Raw genomic sequence first — 13,458 nt, forward strand, 5'->3', positions numbered from 1 at the left:
AAAATGATTTTAAAGTATGATTTTAGCATATGATAAAACCAATATTTATGACCTTGATTCTGTGCTTTATATTACTCTTATCAGAATGACAAAACTTTACATATAAATTCATTTAATATATATAATCCATATACCATTTAAAATTTATATCACATGAAATCAGCATTTATCATTTTAAATACATGTATAATCAGCATAAATTTTTCAAACCTGATCAATTCATACAGAGCCCTTATATAAAGTAATTGTGATATTTCATAACCAATAACATATTTATGATCACATGTTAACAACAAAAATAAGTAAACAAAAGTTATGCCAATTCAAAACTAAAATGCAATATTTTGAATAGATCTTGCCAATCAGATCAATTAATCTTCAAAACATATATGTTTACTACAAAAGTTCATGATTAAAGTAATGCATTAATATTTGTCCAAACCTCAATAAACTGCTTCGCTGAGCGCAGCTGGATATGCCCGCAAAGGTCCAACCCTGAACAGTTGGGACAAAAATGGACACAATATTCAAGCTTGATACAGGTCTGAATTTGGATTGTATTAAATATTTAACATATTATAGGTTTCTGAATAAATGTAGTCAAAGAACTTGAAATTGGTTATATGAATTGAATTTATATTCAATTCAAGATTTCTTGCTGTTGTGCAATCTGTGCTGTTGCCCAATACTTAGTAAATCTGTTGTCAGACTATAAACAATTAAAGTTCAATTAATTCTCAATGTCATATAAAAAATTTATGAAAATGTAAAGGGAGCTTACATCAATAGATATAAATAATTCACCAAAGTTTCATGAGAATTTCTGACAGCATTTTTGAGTTATTGTCCAAAAACTGGAAAATCCACTCAGAAATGTAAAATGTAAAATTTATAAAATTCTAAACGGAGCTTACATCAATAGATATAAACAATTCACCAAAGTTTCATAAGAACTGCTGAAAGCATTTTTGATTTTTTGTCTGAAAACTGGAAAATCCCCCTTTTTTTTATGAATAAAACCCTGTAACTCGGAAATGTAAAATCTAAAATATATAAAAATCAAAAGGGAGTTCATGTCAATAAATATAAACAATTCACCACAATTTCTTGCAAGTTGGTGAAAGCATTCTCGAGTTATTGTCCGAAAACTGGAAAATAACCCCATAACTCGGAAACATAAAATCTAAAATTTATAAAAAACGAAAGGGAGCTCACGTCAATAGATATAAACAATTCACCAAAGTTTTATGCAAATTGGTTAAAGATTTTTTGAGTTAATGTCTGACATGTTGACGACGGACGGACAGACGGACAGACAGACGACAGACGGACAACAGTATAGCATAATACGTCCCGTAAAAAAAATGATAGGTTGTGCAAAATACATTTTAAAATTATCAGACAATTGTTTATAATGCTTAAAAAAAATAAAAGAACATAGTTCCAATGTCCCCTGCGTTGCACATATTTTATCTATCCATGGTACAAGGGCAATAACTAAAAAAAGCACTTTTTTTTTCTTTAAAACTTTTTATTAATATCTTTATAAGAGAAATGAAGGCTTCAGAGCAAATGCAATGTGATTTCCACTATAATTTATATTTCCAAGGGCCATAACTCGTTATAACTATTTGATCAGAACTTATATTCGAAAGTGTCAAAGACATTGCAGATATAAAGCTATGATATAAGTTTCATAAAATTCTGGCAAGAACTGAACACATGAGAGCGATAACATTGCAATTTTCCATATAATTTATATTTCCCAGGGGCATAACTCTTTTAAAAATAATTGATCAGCACTGATTTTCGAAATCGTCCAAGACATTGCTGATATAAACCTATGATATAAGTTTCATAAAAATCTGACAAGTATTGAACACATGAGAGTGCTAACGATGCAATTTTCCAATAATTAATGTTTCCAAAGGGCACAAATCTTTTAAAAATAATTAATCCGCACTGATTTTCCAACTCGTCCAAGACATTGTTGATATAAACCTATGATTTAAGTTTCATAGAAATCTGGCAAGAATTGTAAACGTGAGAGCACTAACAAGACCGGATGGACAAACGGACGGCAGACCCCGGTATTTCCATGTCTGTGGACAAATAGATATTAATTATGAAAATCTAAAAAAAATATGTTGAAAAATTTGCATACTGTGGATTCATTTTTATTCCAGGGATACAAATTTTTCATGGATTTCGAGAGTATGGGAAAACAATGAATTAAGTGTCCAACAAAGTACAAATTTACTTTAGGCTGTATGCAGACTTGGAGAAAAACCATGAAATCAAATATCAATGAAATTATGTCATTTTTCCTAAATCCATCAAAACTTGGTATCCACGGAAAAAAATGAATTCACGGTACTCTCGTTTCATAATCTCATATCACCTTCAATTCATATGAATACAATTTGATGCAAAAATAACTCAATATACAGTATTTGAACAAAATAAAATTATATAAATGATCAACAGACTTCAAACTTGAGGTCAATTTCAAATAACATCTGGTATCTTCTAATGAATTCATTAATTTGCCATATATTTTAGTCTTATCATGTATAATAAATTAATTGCTAATGCATCCAAAAAATAGTAACACTGGAATATAAAATTGGTGGATAAGTCAGATCAATATATACTCATTACAAGTGATTACATATACATACAAACCTAACATCAGTATAATAGGAGAATTCATGAGTAATCAAATCCTTGTGCCTTGAAATTAATGACAATATATTGAGAACATAAATGAATTGTGGTGCTGAGAATATGTCAATCAGACAACAACCTAAACACACAAACATTAAAACACATCTTGACTTCATTTAGTACAGTATGGCATCTGCTCATATAAAAATTCATAAGGGGTTCTGCGAAACCCTGTCTCTCACCTGGGATTGCTGCTGTCAGTGTATAAGTGTAATGTTGACTTAAAAAGAGGATCCAATTATCAGTAAAAAACTTTTTCTTTAGATGCTATTTCTTAATCTTAAAGATCAGCTTCTGTCCAAGTTTCATAACAATCAACGAAGGTTTACAAATTTATCATGTAAAAAAAATTTAATCCCAGACTGTGTAAATGTTAACTGTAAAAAACTAAGTCCATCTATCAATAAAATACTGAAAGTAAAAAAGAAGTATTTACAAAAGTTTGCTTCAGACATACTATTAATCATAAAACAGCTTCTGCCAAAGTTTCATAAAATTCTATGAATGTTTGACAAAGCAATTGATGTGTAACAAACTCTAACCCCAGACTGTATCTCCTTGTTAACTGTAAAAAAAAGTAAAGTCAATTTATCAGTAAAATACAAAAATTGAAAATAAATATTTTCCAAATTTTGCTCTGGATACAGTATTTAGGTCATTAACAAGCTAAAATTCCATGAAGGTTTGACAAAGTTATTGAGGTCTGGAAAACTTGATCCTCAGACTAAGCCTGAATGTTAACTGTAAAAAAATAAGTCCATTGATCAATAAAATATGGAAAAATTAAAATAAATATGTTGAAAAATTTAGCTCGGGATACTGTTTTTGGTCATAAACAACCTTCTGTCCAAATTTCATAAAATTCCATGCAGGCTTGACAAAGTAATTCATGTCTATAAAAACTTTAACCACAGTCAGAACCTAAATGTTGATGCCACCAATGCCGACGACGAAATCTAGGATCGCTATGTCTCGCATTCGTGACATAAATGTTGCAGGTTCGACAAAAATGACATATATTGGAATATTGCTTTTTTATGATACATCAAATTTAGCAAAAAAGAATTGTACAATATTGCAGTAGTTGATTTAAGTCTCTCAACACACACTTAATAAAATGCTTCGCTGGGCGCAGCTTGATACGACCGCAGAGGTCAAACCCTGAACAGTTGGGGCAAGTATGGACACAACATTCAAGCTTGATACAGCTCTGAATTTGGATTGTGATTAATTATTTGACACAGCATAGGTTTTTGACACAGAAAGAATGTGGTCTAAGAATTTGAATTTTTTTAATTTACCTATTATGGTCCAATGTCCAAAATCAAAATACATGGTTAGATTCAGCATATCAAAGAACCCCATATATTCAATTTTTGTTGAAATCAAAACAAAGTTTAATTTTGGACCCCAACTTGGACAAACTTGAAAACTGGGCCCATAATCAAAAATCTAAACACATATCTAGATTCAGCATATCAAAGAATCCCAAGAATTCAATTTTGGTTAAAATCAAACTAAGTTTAATTTTAGACCCTTTGGACCTTAATGTAGACCAATTTAAAAAACAGGACCTAAAATTAAAAATCTAAATACACGGTTAGATTTGGAATATCAAAGAACCCCAATAATTCAATTTTTGATGAAATCAAACAAAGTTTAATTTTGGACCCTTTTGACCTCAATATGAACCAATTTGATAGCGGGGCCCACAAATAAAAAATCTAAATACATGGTTAGATTCAGCATATCAAAGAACCCCATATATTCAATTTTTGTTGAAATCAAAAAAAGTTTAATTTTGGACCCCAACTTAGACCAACTTGAAAACTGGGCCCATAATCAAAAATCTAAACACATGTTTAGATTCAGCATATCAAAGAACCCCAAGAATTCAATTTTTGTTAAAATCAAACTAAGTTTAATTTTGGACCCTTTGGACCTTAATGTAGACCAATTTAAATAAACTGCTTCGCTGAGCGCAGCTAGATACGCCCGCAGAGGTCCAACCCTGAACAGTTGGGACAAAAATGGACACAATATTCAAGCTTGATTCAGGTTCGAATTTGGATTGTAATTAAATATTTGACATATTATAGGTTTCTGAATAAATGTAGTCAAAGATCTTGAAATTGGTTATATGAATTGAATTTATATTCAATTAAAGATTTCTTGCTGTTGTGCCATACTTAGTAAATCTGTTGTCAGACTATAAACAAATAAAGTTCAATTAATTCTCAATGTCATATTAGAAATTTATGAAAATAAAAAAGGAGCTTACATCAATAGATATAAACAATTCACCAAAGTTTCATGAGAATTGGTGACAACATTTTTGAGTTATTGTCCGAAAACTGGAAAATCACCCCTTTTTTTAATGAATAAAACCCCATAACTCAGAAATGTAAAATGTAAAATTTATAAAATTCTAAAGGGAGCTTACATCAATACATACAAACAATTCACCAAAGTTTCATTAGAATTGCTGAAAGCATTTTTGAGTTTTTGTCCGAAAACTGGAAAATCCCCCCTTTTTTCATGAATAAAACCCTGCAACTCGGAAACGTAAAATCTAAAATTTATAAAAATTGAAAGGTAGCTCATGTCAATAAATATAAACAATTCACCACAATTTCTTGCAAGTTGGTGAAAGCATTCTTGAATTATTGTCCAAAAACTGGAAAATCCCCCTTTTTTTAATGAATAAAACCCCATAACTCGGAAACGTAAAATCTAAATTTTATAAAAAACAAAAGGGAGCTCACGTCAATAGATATAAACAGTTCATCAAAGTTTTATGCAAATTGGTTAAAGCATTTTTGAGTTAATGTCCGACATGTTGACGACGGACAGACGGACGGACAGACGGACGGACGGACGGACAGACGGACAACGGTATACCATAATACGTCCCGTAAACGGGCGTATGAAATAGGGACCCAAAATTAAAAATCTAAAAACATGGTTAGATTTGGCATATCTAAGAACCCCAATAATTCAATTTTTGATGAAATCAAACAAAGTTTAATTTTGGACCCTTTTGACCTCAATATGAACCAATTTGATAGCGGAGCCCACAAATAAATCAAAGCCTTAAAGGCTGTAAAAGCAATTGCTGCCATGTTAATGTTTTGGGGACTTTTTCATCCACATATATAAGAATTAAACCTGACAGGAGTGTTGTCTAGTGAGAAGTAAGAAGGTTTTAACTTTATATCAATAAAAGACTTTAGCAGAAAGTCATTTTTGATATGTTTTATATTTCACAAGGAGACAACACGTTAACCAGGCTAAAGTTGGGGTCAAATTTACATGTGCTGAAACATATAACTCAAAAAGAAATTATCCCCTAGTAGTGTTTGTAACTGGGCAATAATTTCCTTTATTGATTTAATTTTAACAATTATCATAATTAATTTAAATTTAACCATTCAATTAAAACATTTCAACTTTCCAGACGCAAATGTTGAAAAACGTGAAAGAAATAAAATATCTTACAAGACATAAACATGTAAAAAATAAATATATATTTCAGCTTACTAAAAATATTTTCATAATGTTACTTTGTCTTCATTTCTTAAAACTAAGTCCCAAACATTATTGCTCAGTTGATATGTGTCATCCTCATGCGGTACGAGATAACTATAATTCTCATGCAATCCGGAAAAGGGGGGTCATCACAGACAAACATGACATTAAATCGTCTTTATACGAACAAAAACAAACAGCTCTTCGTTGCTTTGATATTTATCAATTTTAAGGAAACATTACGAAAAATGATCTTCAATATTTCGAAAACATGCGAAATAAAATTGCAAACACGGTGGACCGTCGAGTGTCAACACACGTAGTAGACTCGTCCATTGGAAAGACGAGGATAATGGTTTCATCATTTGTCATGCATACCCAGTTTTGATTATGATATCCAAAAGGACATACTTTTTTTCAATCTATGAAACTAGAAAATTCCAAATTGTAAATATCTCTTCATCTGGACTTGGCATCTATCACGTTTTGACGGGTCCATTTCATTAGTAAGGTGATCAATAAATCTTACGGAGTTATGACAAAAAAGGAAAACGAACTTATTGTTATGTGTTTTTAACAAGGGTTTCGTTCCGCTAAATTATTTGCGCAAACAAATCAACAAAATAGGTCAGTTAAGTTTGTCTATTTTTAGATTACAGGTAATCATTTGACACTACGAATAACCTGTGTAGTGATTTTGATTTTACGATAAATTTATGAATAAACGATAATTTTATGAATGAACAAGAGCACCTGGCCTCTTTCTTAGAGAAACACCAATTAAACATATAAAACCTTATTGAATAAGAGATAATTCAGTAAAATTTTCAATACTTAATCAACAACTGAAATGATTCGATATTTTGTTGAAACATCGTACGAAAGGAGAACAGAATCGCAGGTATAAAAATGCACTTTTTTTCACTCGGACTTCTATGTTTTTTGATAGTCAAACGGTTGTCCCCCTAAATACAAAAATACATCTACAAGAACATATGCTGAAACCTCTTAAATCCACTAACTCTTTTCAAAAGTTTCAAGCTATGTATTGCATTAGAAAACATACATAGGTGTTTAAGAATGACTGACCAGGAGCCTGTTTAACAAAGTACTATAGCTTGATCTGGGCGGAGTCTCTGATTTGCGTCACAAAGATGGCAATACGTGATGGCATAAAAGCAATTGCTTTAAAAATCTAAATAAATGGTTAGATTCAGCATATCAAAGAACCCCATATATTCAATTTTTGTTGAAATCAAACAAAGTTTAATTTTGGACCCCAATTTGGACCAACTTGAAAACTGGGCCAAAATTCTAAAATCTAAATACATGTTTAGATTCAGCATATCAAAGAACCCCATATATTCAATTTTTGTTGAAATCAAACAAAGTTTAATTTTGGACCCCAACTGGGACAAACTTAAAAACTGGGCCCATAATCAAAAATCTTAACACATGTTTAGATTCAGCATATCAAAGAACCCCAAGAATTCAATTTTTGTTTAAATCTAACTAAGTTTAATTTTTGACCCTTTGGACCTTAATGTAGACCAATTTAAAAAACGGGACCCAAAATTAAAAATCTAAATACACGGTTAGATTTGGCATATCAAAGAACCCCAATAATTCAATTTTTGATGAAATCAAACAAAGTTTAATTTTGGACCCTTTTGACCTTAATATGAACTAATTTGATAGCGGGGCCCACAAATAAAAAATCTAAATACATGGTTAGATTCAGCATATCAAAGAACCCCATATATTCAATTTTTGTTGAAATCAAAAAAAGTTTAATTTTGGACCCCTACTTAGACCAACTTGAAAACTGGGCCCATAATCAAAAATCTAAACACATGTTTAGATTCAGCATATCAAAGAACCCAAAGATTTCAATTTTTGTTAAAATCAAACTAAGTTTAATTTTGGACCCTTTGGACCTTAATGTAGACCAATTTAAAAAACTGGACCCAAAATCAAAAATCTAAATACACGGTTTGAACTGGAATATCAAAGAACCCCAATAATTCAATTTTTGATGAAATCAAACAAAGTTTAATTTCGGACCCTTTTGACCTCAATATGAACTAATTTGATAGCGGGCCCACAAATAAAAAATCTAAATACATGGTTAGATTCAGCATATCAAAGAACCCCATATATTCAATTTTTGTTGAAATCAAAAAAAGTTTAATTTTGGACCCCAACTTAGACCAACTTGAAAACTGGGCCCATAATCAAAAATCTAAACACATGTTTGGATTCAGCATATCAAAGAACCCCAAGAATTCAATTTTTGTTGAAATCAAACTAAGTTTAATTTTGGACCCTTTGGACCTTAATGTAGACCAATTTAAAAAACGGGACCCAAAATTAAAAATCTAAATACACAGTTAGATTTGGCATATCAAAGAACCCAATAATTCAATTTTTGATGAAATCAAACAAAGTTTAATTTTGGACCCTTTTGACCTCAATATGAACCAATTTGATAGCTGGGCCCACAAATAAAAATCTAAATACATGGTTAGATTCAGCATATCAAAGAACCCCATATATTCAATTTTTGTTGAAATCAAACAAAGTTTAATTTTGGACCCCAATTTGGACCAACTTGAAAACTGGGCCAAAATTCTAAAATCTAAATACATGTTTAGATTCAGCATATCAAAGAACCCCATATGTTCAATTTTTGTTGAAATCAAACAAAGTTTAATTTTGGACCCCAACTGGGACAAACTTGAAAACTGGGCCCATAATCAAAAATCTAAACACATGTTTAGATTCAGCATATCAAAGAACCCCAAGAATTCAATTTTTGTTGAAATCAAACTAAGTTTAATTTTGGACCCTTTGGACCTTAATGTAGACTAATTTAAAAAACGGTACCCAAAATAAATATCTAAAAACACAGTTAGATTTGGCATATCAAAGAACCCAATAATTCAATTTTTGATGAAATCAAACAAAGTTTAATTTTGGACCCTTTTGACCTCAATATGAACCAATTTGATAGCGGGGCCCACAAATAAAAAATCTAAATACATGGTTAGATTCAGCATATCAAAGAACCCCATATATTCAATTTTTGTTGAAATCAAACAAAGTTTAATTTTGGACCCCAATTTGGACCAACTTGAAAACTGGGCCAAAATTCTAAAATCTAAATACATGTTTAGATTCAGCATATCAAAGAACCCCATATGTTCAAATCAAAGTTTAATTTTGGACCCCAACTGGGACAAACTTGAAAACTTGGCCCATAATCAAAAATCTAAACACATGTTTAGATTCAGCATATCAAAGAACCCCAAGAATTCAATTTTTGTTGAAATCAAACTAAGTTTAATTTTGGACCCTTTGGACCTTAATGTAGACCAATTTAAAAAACAGGACCAAAAATTAAAAATCTAAATACACGGTTAGATTTGGCATATCAAAGAAACCCCAATAATTCAATTTTTGATGAAATCAAACGAAGTTTAATTTTGGACCCTTTGGACCCTAATGTAGACCAATTTAAAAAACAGGACCCAAAATTAAAAATCTAAATACATGGTTAGATTTGGCATATCAAAGAACCCCAATAATTCAATTTTTGATGAAATCAAACGAAGTTTAATTTTGGACCCTTTTGACCTCAATATGAACCAATATGATAGCAGGGCCCACAAATAAAAAATCTAAATACATGGTTAGATTCAGCATATCAAAGAACCCCATATATTCAATTTTTGTTGGAATCAAACAAAGTTTAATTATGGACCCCAATTTGGACCAACTTGAAAACTGGGCCAAAAATCAAAATCTAAATACATGTTTAGATTCAGCATATCAAAGAACCCCAAGAATTCAATTTTTGTTAAAATCAAACAAGGTTTAATTTTGGACCCTTTGGACCTTAATGTAGACCAATTTGAAAACTGGACCCAAAATTAAAAATCTAAATACACGGTTAGATTCGGCATAACAAATAAATAAATGTGGTCAAAGATTTTACAAATCTAATGCGCCATACTGTGCAGTTAAAGATTACTTCTTGAAATTTTTCAATATTTGAAATTTGAAAAAAAAAAATAATATTTGAAGAATAATTCTTTTTAATTTCTGAAATCTGAAATGAGAAAAAATTGACCCCCCACAATTTCCTTTTACTCTTCCCCCCTTTTTTCCCCCAAAAAATTCTTTCCCTCAAGATATGGTCATAATCTTAATTCAAATTTCCAATGGAGTTTGCAACCATAATTACCCATTTAAATTTACCATAGTGCTAACTTAATCTATTTTATAATAGAATTTAAAATATAGTGTCAAATCTTTCATATGGATTTTTTTGTAAAAAAAAAAGATGCAACATTTGCAGATATTTTTACTGGTCTTCCTTTATAAATATGCATTTCTTTAAACATAATTTAAAAGCAGTGTAAGGGAAGTAACCAAAACGTTGTATTTGGATTACCTCCCTTACACTGTTTTAAATTATCTTAATTGTTCATTTACCATTACTTTATACATAATTTAAAAGCAGTGCAAGGGAGGTAATTTCAATGATGTATTTGATTTATCTCCCTTACACTGCTTTAATTATGTTTTGTACTAAAGTATTTGTCCATTAACCAGGACAACCTTGTTTTTCCGCCTTTTTTGCCCCTAATTCCTAAACAGTTTGAGCCATACCCACCCCCCCCCCCCCCCCCCCAAAGCAAATCCTAACCATCCCTTTGTGGTATGGAAACTTGTAGTATAATTTCAGAGAGATCCATACACCATTCCACAGTTATTGTCTGGAAACTAGAAAATGCTTATTTTTGGCCCCTTTTTGGCCCCTAATTCCTGAACTGTTGGTACCATAGCCCCCAAAAACAATCCCAACCTTCCTTTTGTGGTATTGAACCTTATGGTAAAATTTCATAGAGATCCATTCACTTTAACTAAAGTTAGAGTGCGAAAACCAATGTGTCTTCGGACGACATCGACACCAGACGACGACGACGACGACACCAACGTCATACCAATATACGACCACAAAATTTTATTAAGGTCATATAAAAATGAATAAAATGCTTCGCTGGGGCGCAGCTTGATACGACCGCAGAGGTCGAACCCTGAACAGTTGGGGCAAGTATGGACACAACATTCAAGCTTGATACAGCTCTGAATTTGGATTGTTATTAAATATTTGACACAGCATAGGTTTCTGACACAGAAAGAATGTGGTGTAAGAACTTGAATTTTTTTAATTTACCTATTATGGTCCAATGTCCAAAATCAAAATACATGTTTAGATTCAGCATATCAAAGAACCCCATATATTCAATTTTTGTTGAAATCAAACAAAGTTTAAATACTGGACCCTATCTTGGACCAACTTGAAAACTGGGCCCATAATCAAAAATCTAAACACATGTTTAGATTCAGCATATCAAAGAACCCCAAGAATTCAATTTTGTTAAAATCAAACTAAGTTTAATTTTGGACCCTTTGGACCTTAATGTAGAGCAATGTAAAAAACAGGACCCAAAATCAAAAATTTAAATACACGGTTAGATTTGGAATATCAAAGAACCCCAATAATTCAATTTTTGATGAAATCAAACAAAGTTTAATTTTGGACCCTTTTGACCTCAATATGAACCAATTTGATAGTGGGGCCCACAAATAAAAAATCTTAATTCATGGTTAGATTCAGCATACCAAAGAACCCCATATATTCAATTTTTGTTGAAATCAAAAAAAGTTTTATTTTGGACCCCAACTTGGACCAACTTGAAAACTGGGCCCATAATCAAAAATCTAAACACATGTTTAGATTCAGCATATCAAAGAACCCCAAGAATTCAATTTTTGTTAAAATCAAACTAAGTTTAATTTTGGACCCTTTGGACCTCAATGAAGACCAATTTAAACTAGAGGCTCTAAAGAGCCTGTGTCGCTCACCTTGGTCTATGTGCATATTAAACAAAGGACACAGGTGGATTCATGACAAAATTGTGTTTTGTTGATGGTGATGTGTTTGTAGATCTTACTTTACTGAACATTCTTGATGCTTACAATTATCTCTATCTATAATGAACTTGGCCCTGTAGTTTCAGTGGAAATTATTTTGTAAAAATTTACAAAATTTATGAAAATTGTTAAAAATTTATTATAAAGGGCAATAACTCCTTAAGGGGTCAATTGACCATTTTGGTCATGTGACTTATTTGTAGGTCTTACTTTGCTGTACATTATTGCTCTTTACAGTTTATCTCTATCTATAATAATATTCAAGATAATAACCAAAAGCTGAAAAAATTTCTAAAAATTACCAATTCAGGGGCAGCAACCCAACAACGGGTTGCCTGAATGGTCTGAAAATTTAAGGGCAGATAGATCTTGACCTAATGAACAATTTTGTTTTTGAAAGATTTGCTAGAAATGCTTTGGGTTTAGATATATGAGCCAAAAACTGCATTTTACCCTATGTACTATTATTAGCCATGTCGGCCATCTTGGTTTGAAGGCGGGGTCATCAAACACAATTTTTAAACTACATACCCTAATGATGATTGTTTACAACTTTAGTTAAATTCATCTTAGTAGTTTCAGAGGAGAAGATTGTAAAAGATAACAAAAATTTACGAAAAATTGTTAAAAATTGACTATAAAAGAGCAATAACTCCTTTAGGGGTCAACTGACCATTTTGGTCATGTTGACTCATTTGTAGAACTTACTTTGCTGAACATTATTGCTGTTTACAGTTTATCTCTATCTATAATAATATTCAAGATAATAACCAAATAAGGCAAAATTTCCTTAAAATTACTAATTCAAGGGCAGCAACCTAACAAAGGGTTGTCCGATTCATCTGAAAATTTCAGGGCAGATAGATCTTGAGCTAATAAACATTTTTACCCTTTGTCAGATTTGCTCTCAATGCTTTGGTTTCAGAGATATAAGCCAAAATCTACATTTTATCCCTATGTTCTATTTTTAGCCATGGCGGCCATCTTGGTTAGTTGGCCGGGTCACCGGACACATTTTTTAACTAGATACCCTAATGATGATATTGGCCAAGTTTGGTTAAATTTGGCCCAGTAGTTTCAGAGGAGAAGATTTTTGTAAAAGTTTACGGACGACGGATGACGGACGACGGACGCCAAGTGATGAGAAAAGCTCACTTGGCCCTTTGGGCCAGGTGAGCTAAAAACGGGACCCAAATTAAA

At 31.5% G+C, this 13,458-nt stretch overlaps 1 protein-coding gene and 1 long non-coding RNA gene across 6 annotated transcripts in view; one reads left to right on the plus strand and one right to left on the minus strand.

The window, feature by feature from the left end:
• The window catches only part of LOC127701164 (divergent protein kinase domain 1C-like), a 137,778-nt gene that overhangs the window by 100,928 nt on the left and 23,392 nt on the right, over positions 1–13,458 (minus strand). The gene's annotated exons all lie outside the window — the stretch shown is intronic.
• Positions 10,950–13,458, plus strand: part of LOC127701207 (uncharacterized) — a 91,589-nt gene continuing 89,080 nt past the window's right edge. Inside the window, exon 1 of the long non-coding RNA XR_007981872.1 lies at positions 10,950–11,445. This is a non-coding gene — a long non-coding RNA (uncharacterized LOC127701207). The remainder of the gene's footprint in view (positions 11,446–13,458) is intronic.

Source organism: Mytilus californianus, unplaced genomic scaffold (genome assembly GCF_021869535.1).
Source record: "Mytilus californianus isolate M0D057914Y unplaced genomic scaffold, xbMytCali1.0.p SCAF_5, whole genome shotgun sequence".
NCBI classification, from domain to species: Eukaryota; Metazoa; Mollusca; class Bivalvia; order Mytilida; family Mytilidae; genus Mytilus; species Mytilus californianus.